Genomic DNA, 10038 nt, shown 5'->3' on the forward strand with positions numbered 1-10038 from the left:
TTGATCGAAAGTATTGGTCATTTGATAACCCTCCCCGGTACAAACTCGAAATTTTCAAAAATGTTGAATGTGACAAATATGCAGTTATGGGCAGTACATCGATCGACGAAGATATCGACACATGGAGAGGATAATTATATGCAGAATAAAAGGACCGAAGAATTCATCGACATAGGGTGAGATATCAAGATGTGGATAGTCGACTGTATAAAATACTGTTCAGTTAATCGTTTTTAATCATTGTCCGATAACCGACAATATTGCGATATCCCTCATAATCCCTCATGAGGGATATGCAAATCGAAGACATTTTTTGGCATACATGTGTGTTTCATAAATTAAAGTGGCGATTCCAAAAAATATTAGCCTAAAGGGGGCGAAAGTTAACAAAGTTTGGGAAACACTGCTTTAAGAAGTTCCTCCAAGAATTCCTTTAGGATTTCATCCAACAATTTCCATAGGAATCTCTCCGATGATTCCGTCCGGAGCTTCTTCATTGGTTTCTCTAGGAATTCTTCCAGAGTTTCTCCCTGTTTTTAAGAATGGATTGATTCCTGAAGGGGTCACTGTAGAAATCTCCATAAGAATTCTTGAAAAGATCATGAAAAATATCCTGAAATTACAGGGAATAGGCAGGTTAGATTCCGAATTGGTCACATCCCCCGGGGCACCTGGAACCTACTATAAAGTGGTTATGGCAGCCGGTGATGCTGGAAATGCTTCGGAAAGCATAACCTTTGAAAATAATGAAGTTTGATGCCCATATTGATATGGTTCCGGATATGTTCCTAATTGACCACTTCCCCCAGGGCACCTGGAACGTTCTATAGAGTGGTCTGTGCATCTAATGGTTCTGAATACGCTGCAGGAAACATCATTTTTAAGGTTGGTGTCCGCTTGGATATAGCTCCGGATAATATTTACATGATTGGAAATACAAACATGACTGACCATGCTTTCCGGAACCAGTTTTACGGAAATGGTCATATTTCTGAAGATTTCCAACCAATCTTAATGTGTCCGGTGGCATTCAACTTCCTATTAGTTCTAGTTTCTAGGAAAATTGCAAACATCTATCTAACTTTACACCACACAAAAATACAAGCGACAGAAAAAATGACATTTGGACATGACGTCAGAAAATCCGGAACATCTCCGGTGTCCAGTGGCCAATATGCATGGCCAAGGAAGTTCCTAAAACTGAACCAAATTTGCCGTCGACTGCTTCCAGATGCATCCAATTTCATCCATTTTTCATAAAGTTATAAGCATTTGAATTTGGGCAAAATTTTGCCTATCTCAATCATTTTGCCTATCCCCTGTATTCTAAGAAGGATTCTTTGAAGTTCCAAGAGAAAATCCAAATCGTTATTCTTAAAAACAGGAAGAAACTCTGGAAGAATTCCTGAAGAAACCAATGGAGAAGCTCCGGATGGAATCCTTGGAGAGATTTCTAAGGAAATCGTTGGATGAAACCCTAAAGGAATTCTTGGAGTAACTCTTTAGAGGAATGCCTGCAGGAGTCACCGAAGAAAAGTTTAAACAGAATTCCAGAAAGACTCCCTGAAGGAAATCTTCATAGTTTACTTGGAGCAATCTTTTGAGATATTCATGGAGGTAGGATATTTCTGAAGAAATCTTTGAACGTTTTCCAGTAGAGATTCATGGGTTTATAACTGACGGAATCCTTGGAGGTATTCCTAGAGAAAAACCTAGTGGTACTCTTGAAAAAAATCAATGGATATGTTATTGATTGCTAGAGAAAACCCTGACGGTTTTCCTAACAAACCATTGGAGATATTCCTGGAGGAAAAAATGAAAGTATTTCTGGAGGAATTTCTGCAGGAATCTCCGGAGGAGTTACAGGATGTTACTAGACAGCTCCTATACAAATGACGGAGAAATTGATAAAAATATCCTGAAGTTTATCAGGAGGAACCCATGGTCTAATTTCAGGAGGAATCTTAGAAGCTATTGCTAGCGGAATCTAAGCAGTAATTTATGGACGAATCCTGAAAGATATTCCTCTACCTGAAGGTATTCCTGGAAGAAACCATGAAGTTAATCCTAAAGAATCCCTGGAGCTATTCTTAGTAGAATTTTAAAGTTATTTCATGTGTAGTTCGTGGAGGAAACCTTGGACGTATTTTTAGAGGAATCCTTAGAGAAACTCTTGGAGGTATTCTTGGTGGTATTTCTGGAGAAAATGCTGAAGGAATGTAATTTAAGGAATTCCTGGAGGGAGCTCTGGATGTATTTTACGAGAAATCCTTTTAAATATTTTTCTGTATGAGTGAAGAACTAGCCATATGTGTTAAAATTCACATTAATAAAGAAAAAAAATGTAAATATTTCTGGAGGCATTCAAAGAGGTATTCCTGATAGAATCTTTGGAAGAATTCCTGTTAAAATCTTTGGAGGAAATTCTGAACAAATCCCTAGTGGAATTAAGAGAAGGAGTGCTAGGTGAAATCCGCGAAACCCCGAAGAAATTTTAGAGGAGTTCCTAGAGGAATCTTTGATGTAAAATCCTGGAGAAATTCATAAAATAATTCTTGAAGGAGCATCAGGGGTGATCCCTAAAAATATGGCTGAAAGATGTTTTGCAGATATTCCTCAACGAATTCTTGGAGATATTCAGATTCTTCAGAGCCTCGAAAACCTCCTCCACTGACCTGCGATCGATTTAAATGTGGCCGATATCGTCCACAAGACCAAGGACCATATGTGACCGTAGGCCTTCCTTAGCCGAGTGGTTAAAGTCCGCGGCTGCAAAGTAAAGCCATGCTGAAGGTGTCTCGGTTCGATTGCCGGTTGGTCCAGCATCGTTTCGTAATGGAAATTTCCTTGACTTCTCTGCGCATAAAGTATCATCGTACCTGCTACCCGATATACGAATGCGAAAATGATAACTTTGGCAAAGAAAGCTCTCAGTTAACTACTGTGGTAGTGCTCATAAGAACACTAAGCTGAGAATCAGGCTCTGTCCCAGTGAGGACGTAATGTCAAGAAGAAGAAGAAGATGTGACCGTGTCATGATAGTGTCATTTCTTTGCTCGCTGGTCTCCTAATATCACCCTGGAGTGCAATGTTGAACAATGAATTCCAAAGTGCGTCTCCTTACTTCCATCTAAATTCACACACGACATTGACACCTCGTCTCCAATCCAAACAGATGGTGAGTCTGCTAGTTATACTCCAAGAATTTATCTAAGTTCATTCGCAAGATGTATATGGTAATATCTGATTCGTTGTCGGATCGGCCCTCCCAAAAACCAGCCTGGGATTCCTCAAGTGGTCTCAGTCTGAAGGTATCCCTGGGAAACTCCTGAGAACATTAACTGAAAGAATTCCTGAAGGAATTTGTGGAGAAATTATTGGAACAACTTGGAAATTGCAGGATAGATCTTGAATATTTTCTAAATTAATATTTTCATGTGAATGCAGTAATCATGCTTTTGTTTTGTGTGAAAAGCATTTAATTGAGATCATGAGAAAAATTAAGAATATTGTGTATTAAATCTTCGAGCTGTTTAGTGGAATACCTATAAATAAAAAAAAAACCCGAATCTAGTACTATACCATTTAATTCCACTAGATTTTTTTTTTTTTCATTTATTTAATATTGCAGTGCTTTTTTGGCTGTCCTTAAGCTACATGCTCATTTCCAAAGAATTTCAGAGCTGGGAGGGGTCTCGTGGACTTAGTCCCATATAAAATATTTAAAACGTATATGCCTCTGCCCATATACACATACAAAACAGCAACTTTGGCTGAGAAAACCTTTCAGTTAACAACTATGTAAGTGCTCATAAGTACACTAAGCTGAGGAGCAGGGCTCTGTCTCAGTTGGGACATAACGCCAGAAAGAAAATTAAGATCATATTGTCTACAAAACAGAAACAAGTGATCAGTGGGAAGGGGTGTGTTTGAGGGTCAACCCTCCCTCCCTCTCCACCTTAGTGGATTTTGGAGTAAGTTTTTGGTGTGAAACCACTTGAAATACGAAAAACGCTCTTAAAACCATGTTTGGCTTATTCAGTTTTGAAAATGTGAATTGAATTTTATTTTTAAAATTAAACATTTGGATTTGAAATTCAAATTAGTGAGAGGCTTTAGTGATCACCAAAGTTCTTGATACTATTAATGAAATATTGTTCATCCCAAAAAATGTTTTGCTACGTGTCGTGTTTACACTTTCGCCTTCTTGACATTTCGGAGGTTCTGTTACTAAAATGATGAAGGATATTTCCCTTCACGAAATTTTACAGGCTTGCCATAGTGACAACCATTAGCATCCGTAAATTGCTGTGGGAGCTTCAAATAACATGAAACTAGTTTTGTTTGAAAAATGACATATTCTCATATTTCCGGGTTTTGGTGGGTTTCCAGCAGGTATTTTTTTAAATTTAATTCGTGTTAAATCATACACATTTATGCCTTGAATATGTTCCATGAGTCAAATTTTAAATGATTTTGCCATCGCTAGAGTTACAGTTAACTTGATGATTAAAACGTGATTAAAGTTTGGAAAGAGCTTCAATTTCTAATTGTGACTGTGACTGTTTTAAGTTCATTTCAATACATTTAATTGTTAAATTATATTCAATTTGATTTCTAATTTTCCATCAATTAGAGCAAACTGCAAATATTTCAAATGTTATCGTTCAAAATTAACACTTCTCTTGGTTTTTAATTCAAATTTAAAATAAAATAGAACTCAGTAACTCAACAGAGAGAGAGAGAGAAAAAAATGAAATTTTGAACTACAAATATTTGGGTACTGATCTGATTACTATTTGATTTAGAGCATAACAAAAGGTTTATTTATATTTTATTATTCTTGTACAAGAACCTCATCAACCTGCTTGATAAAATTGTGTCGTTTTCGTTCAATCTATCATAAATTATTTCAATAATGAAGTAAAAATGTTGGAATTTGATGAATTATTTGATTTTTTTTTTTCAAAATATTTGATTTCATATTACAAACATTGCAAGGCTTCAGGCTTTTTTTTTTTAAGAGAAGTACTGATCTACAAATTGTGACTTTTAATTGTTGTGACTGCACATAGAACCTATTAAACTGCCAAAGTCTCAATTTCAAAAGAAATTCTTAATTTTATGCAGTTATTCTATTATTTTGCTGGATAAAAGAAAAACAAAATGATGTGGTTGAACCGTCTTGAGCCATCCAAATTTTTGTAAAAATATCCACTTTTTTGCGTCGTTCGTCTCCCCTGAGCAATTTTCTGGTTACGACACTGACAATTCTATGAAATATTACATGTAGGTCTATTATTTGATTTTATAAAAATAGTTAACTGAGAGATTATTGATCTATTGAACATAATTTGTAAGCAACCTTATACAGAAAACCAAGCTGTAGTAGGATAGACGGTCACTAATTTTGTGAGATATTTCATCCTGCTGCTCCAACAGTTCACGCTAAGCATTAGTGCGATACCTAAAGTACTTTATTGAACCTAAGAATTCACCTCGCTCGTGCTGTGTATCACGGGCGAGGTTTACTTGGTAGTGTTGTACTTTTACAACGGCGTGAATGGCACGTCATAAATTCTACTCTCACTTGTCCACCTCTATGTAATTAATAGACGACCTAAAACCCTTCAAAATGCATCAAAAGTTCCACGTCATAGGCGAGAAATGCATAAATTGAGTCCTCGCTACACGCGCAAGCGCACCCCCCATCTGCTCTGCACCGTAGCTCAGCTACTAGTGCGAGGAATTTAAAGGGATCAGTCTTTATGAACACACTTTCGCTACTGCGGTGGTCGTGCGGCGACCGCACTAAATCTATTTATGCGTCTGTTTGCAAACCAAACGCCGCGAAGAGAAGAAAAAAATGGCGCATGTTGCGAAGCGATTTCATTTCCCCTTCGCTTTGGCACGACCGACATCTGTCGTTTCCGAGCACTTCATCCACACGCGGAGGCATCAACACACGAACGGACGAACGAATAGAGTTATCAGCCGATATTTATTTTGATTTATTTGCTCTTTGAAGCACAACTTTCAACATGATATTGTGACGAATCTACAAGAGATACACTTTTGCTCTCAAAGACACTTTGGTAGCTAACAAGTTAATACATATTTTGTAGAAGAATTTTTTTAACATTAATTACGATAATTTTAATAAAATTCATAAAAATACGTCGAAAAATGCTGATTTTTCCGTCACTTTTTGCAAACTTTTCGTAATTTGAGCCTTTGAATCATTTTCTACAAAAATTACGTCCAAGAAACTAAGATAGATTAGATCATAAGCTTTCGATTCATGCGCTGAGATTAAATGTATGACGCATAGTTAATTAGATATGTGGTTCCAAAGATGAACAAGTTGAAAATCTTAAAATCGTGAATAACTCACTTAGCAGTGATTTGCGACCCTATGTTCCATGGGCACTTTTTCATATCTCATGGAGACCTATCTACCCTCCAATTATTAAAAACATGGAACCAAACACCCTGTATATATATACAGTTGTGTTCAGAATAATAGTAGTGAAAGCCGATTTCCATACAAAATGCTCAACTTTGGCATGCTGTAACTTTGTTTCCATATGAGCAATCGGCATGAAATTTTGGTAGTGAACTACAAATATGCTCAATTTCATTATCACAAAATTTGAAAATTTTCACACTACCGGCTAAAAAGTTAAGCACCAGGTGAAATCGCTCAAAATAATAGTAGTTTTAATAATTTTAATATCTGCTGTATTTTGAGTTTTAGAATTTTTCTTTACACATCGTCTCAACCATTTCCACCCATGCTTCAAATGTATAGACAATTCAAATTTTTACTAAATTGTAGCTGAACAAAAATTTACAAAAGAAAAACTACTATTATTTTGAGCGATTTCACCTGGTGCTTAACTTTTTAGCCGGTAGTGTGAAAATTTTCAAATTTTGTGATAATAAATTTGAGCATAATTGTAGTTCACTGCCAAAATTTCAAGCCGATTGCTCATATGGAAACAAAGTTACAGCATGCCAAAGTTGAGCATTTTGTATGACCAAGCTGAGGGTCGTGGGTTCGAAACCCACCTGTCGAGGATCTTTTCGGGTTGGAAATGTTCTCGACTTCCCAGGGCATAGAGTATCTTTGTACCTGCCACACGATATATACATGCAAAAATGGTCATTGGCATAGTAAGCTCTCAGTTAATAACTGTGGAAGTGCTCATAAGAACACTAAGCTGAGAAGCTGTCCCATTGGGGACGTAACGCCAAAAAGAAGAAGCAAAATATAAAAATGGGTAACATTTAGCTTTACTAATTAAATTAAAAACAGTATAAATATAAAGAACAGCTTATTGTAAAAGAAGGCAAAATTTATTTTTAAACCAATAGAAGATTGGACGCCAAAAAATATTGCGGCATAATACAACGAAAAGACATCAAAAATTGCGTTCAGAATCATCGAAGTGATTGTGCTATTTTCCCCCAAATGTCGTTTTTCCGAATGTCGGTTCCCCGAAAGCCAGTTCCTCGAATTATTTTTTTCCCTGAATGATTCCGGATTCTCCGGAAAGTGGTGCAGTGTAAATAGGTGCTATAATAGTCTTCAGTGGCTGGATAGTGAACGAGAAAGAACGAGAAGCTATCAAAAGAAGGAGGTATTCTCGGCTATACACATTTTGGCAAAAATGCTGAGGGAGGACGTTAAAACTAGAAAGAACCACCAATTAAATAAAGAAGGGTGCATTTTAGATGGCCAGTTCGTTCAACACCCTGAAATGTACAAAATTACGACAATTATGAGTTCTAAAAACTTTTCGGGAAAATGGAATATTCGGGGAACCGACATTCGGGAAAAAGTAGCACAACCCATTGAAGTAACTGCAGCAATCGATTTCTCTTTTCGCTGATAACTTGAGCAGATCAATGTTATCGAATGCCGCCCTTTTGTGAATTGGAAGCAGTAAAATATTAAAAAATATATTGCTCCGAAGAATAGTGTTACAAAATACGAGATTATGCCGACAAAAATGTGACCAAAATTTTCTGTGTGCATCCAAGTTACCAATAAATGCACACTATCATATCAAGCCTCATCGTACCTCCTCTCTTTGCCACGATTGACGATCAATATCACCCCACGAACAAGCAGCAAGATCTCCAACAATGCCAAACAATAGGATGATCATTGTACCACTGAAGTTGCTAGCGTGCGGTCCGGTCCTTCTATAAAGTGCATGGTGGTTAGAATCAAGTGAAATTGACATCAAAATCCACAACATCAATTGAGAAGGTGATATCTCTAATGATGCCATGTAAGGAATCAACTCTAACGACCTTATTTTACCCTTAGAAAGACCCGCGTCTAGTACGTAAACCGCGTGTGCCTCCGGAGGGTCTGGATTTGACACGCAGGTTATAGAGGTAACATGAAAGTCCTCCTTTCTACATAACGTAGCACTAATACGAACATTTAGCTCTCCTCGCATGTACTAAGTGCTGATCATGTGCTACGAACAGACAATTCGTTGAACGAATCGAGATCATAGAGCTCCGTTCCCAAAACCAAGGTAATGAGGTTCATGATTAGTAACTTACATCATCAACATGGTCACTCAATTTCAGCCCATTGCTAATTACAATTAAACCACGTTATCCGGACGAAATATATACGAACAGAAGGCCTTCAAAACCAGGTATGGATACAGGGATTCTGGTAATTTCACAGTTCCAGCTAACATGAGACAACCTCAAAAGAGGGCCTTTTTGTTTGCAGTCCAATCTGGCACTTGAAGACCGGACAGAACGCTCTGTCTCTCTCACTGCATGTACTTTCCCCGTGCCCTTGAGACGACCGCTGCGGGAGGCTGCATGAGTAGGATCTACGCAAAGAGGAAAGGAGAGGAGTGACATCTTCACTTTGTTGCGACGATTGCATGGCATTGGTGCGACACGATCGCTTCGGGAGACATCAACACCGTGTGCGACAAGATCGGATTGGACACCTCTGCGACAATCACACTGCAACAATCCAGCGCAACAGCCTGGTACGACATTAGTGGTGCATCAATGCAACAATCTTGCAACCACATATGCTGTACGTGTGCATAGTGCGACGGCTGTAGTTATTCGTGGATGCAGCCATGGTACGGGGCCCCCAACGAAGCTGATGAGGTCATAGTAGCTAAGCAGGTACTCTAGCTTTAAGAAATGTGAACGAGAGAATTGTTTCCGAGCAAAAATGCAGCAAATAATTACATTCTGATGAGTTATTCGTATTGAGTTGAGTTTGAGTTAAGCCCTTTATTACCGCTTGCACCTTGCCTCAATTGGTAGCTAGCCGGTTCCCTAGGTCCGCCGTTTTCCTCGTGGAGCCTCTTGAGCAATCGAACTATTGCGTTATTTCTTCCACGCCTCTTGGAAGAGAGCAAGAAAGATAACTTGCAATATTGGCGCCCAACGTGGGGCCCGAACCCACGACCCTGAGATTAAGAGTCTCATGCTCTACCGACTGAGCTAGCCGGATTCCGATTTTTTTTTTATCTCGGTCAAAACCTTCGAGAACTACAACACTCTTCTAGAAGGGGAAAACACTCTCGCTCCGACACTCGCGCGGGCCTTCCGAAGGCTCTTGTTACTTCGAATTGGGAAAATTTCCACACTTTTCCTCCCGATCACCACGTTAACAAAATATGAAAATCCATGGACCACTTTGGCGGAACTACGTTTCAAAACTGAAATACGACGGTATCATTTACCTCTTCCTTTAGCTCTCTCGCTGACTCGACTGTCGATAATAATGACACACAAAAGGCAGCGGCCACTGCGATTGGTTTTCTTCTTTTTAGCAACGTGCATTCGCTGCAGCTGATTATTATTTTTGCTTCTATTCCTCCCCCTGCTGGCTGTTTGCACTTACGCACACACTGTCAAACTGTGGCAAGGGTGCACTTTGCTCTTGCACACTGGTATTGGTGGGTGATTGTCGCCACCTCTCTTTTACCCACAAGCAGATGATGCGGTTTGCTCACACAATCCGTCTCTTTTCCCCTT

The 10038-nt window shown here is 38.5% G+C and overlaps 1 non-coding gene across 1 annotated transcript; it reads right to left on the reverse strand.

Moving 5' to 3' along the window:
- Positions 1 to 9438: 9438 nt before the first annotated feature.
- On the reverse strand, positions 9439 to 9511 carry Trnak-cuu. Its single transcript has one exon. It is a non-coding gene; the product is annotated as a tRNA-Lys (tRNA).
- Positions 9512 to 10038: the final 527 nt, after the last annotated feature.

Source organism: Aedes aegypti, chromosome 2, assembly GCF_002204515.2.
Source record: "Aedes aegypti strain LVP_AGWG chromosome 2, AaegL5.0 Primary Assembly, whole genome shotgun sequence".
NCBI classification, from domain to species: Eukaryota; Metazoa; Arthropoda; class Insecta; order Diptera; family Culicidae; genus Aedes; species Aedes aegypti.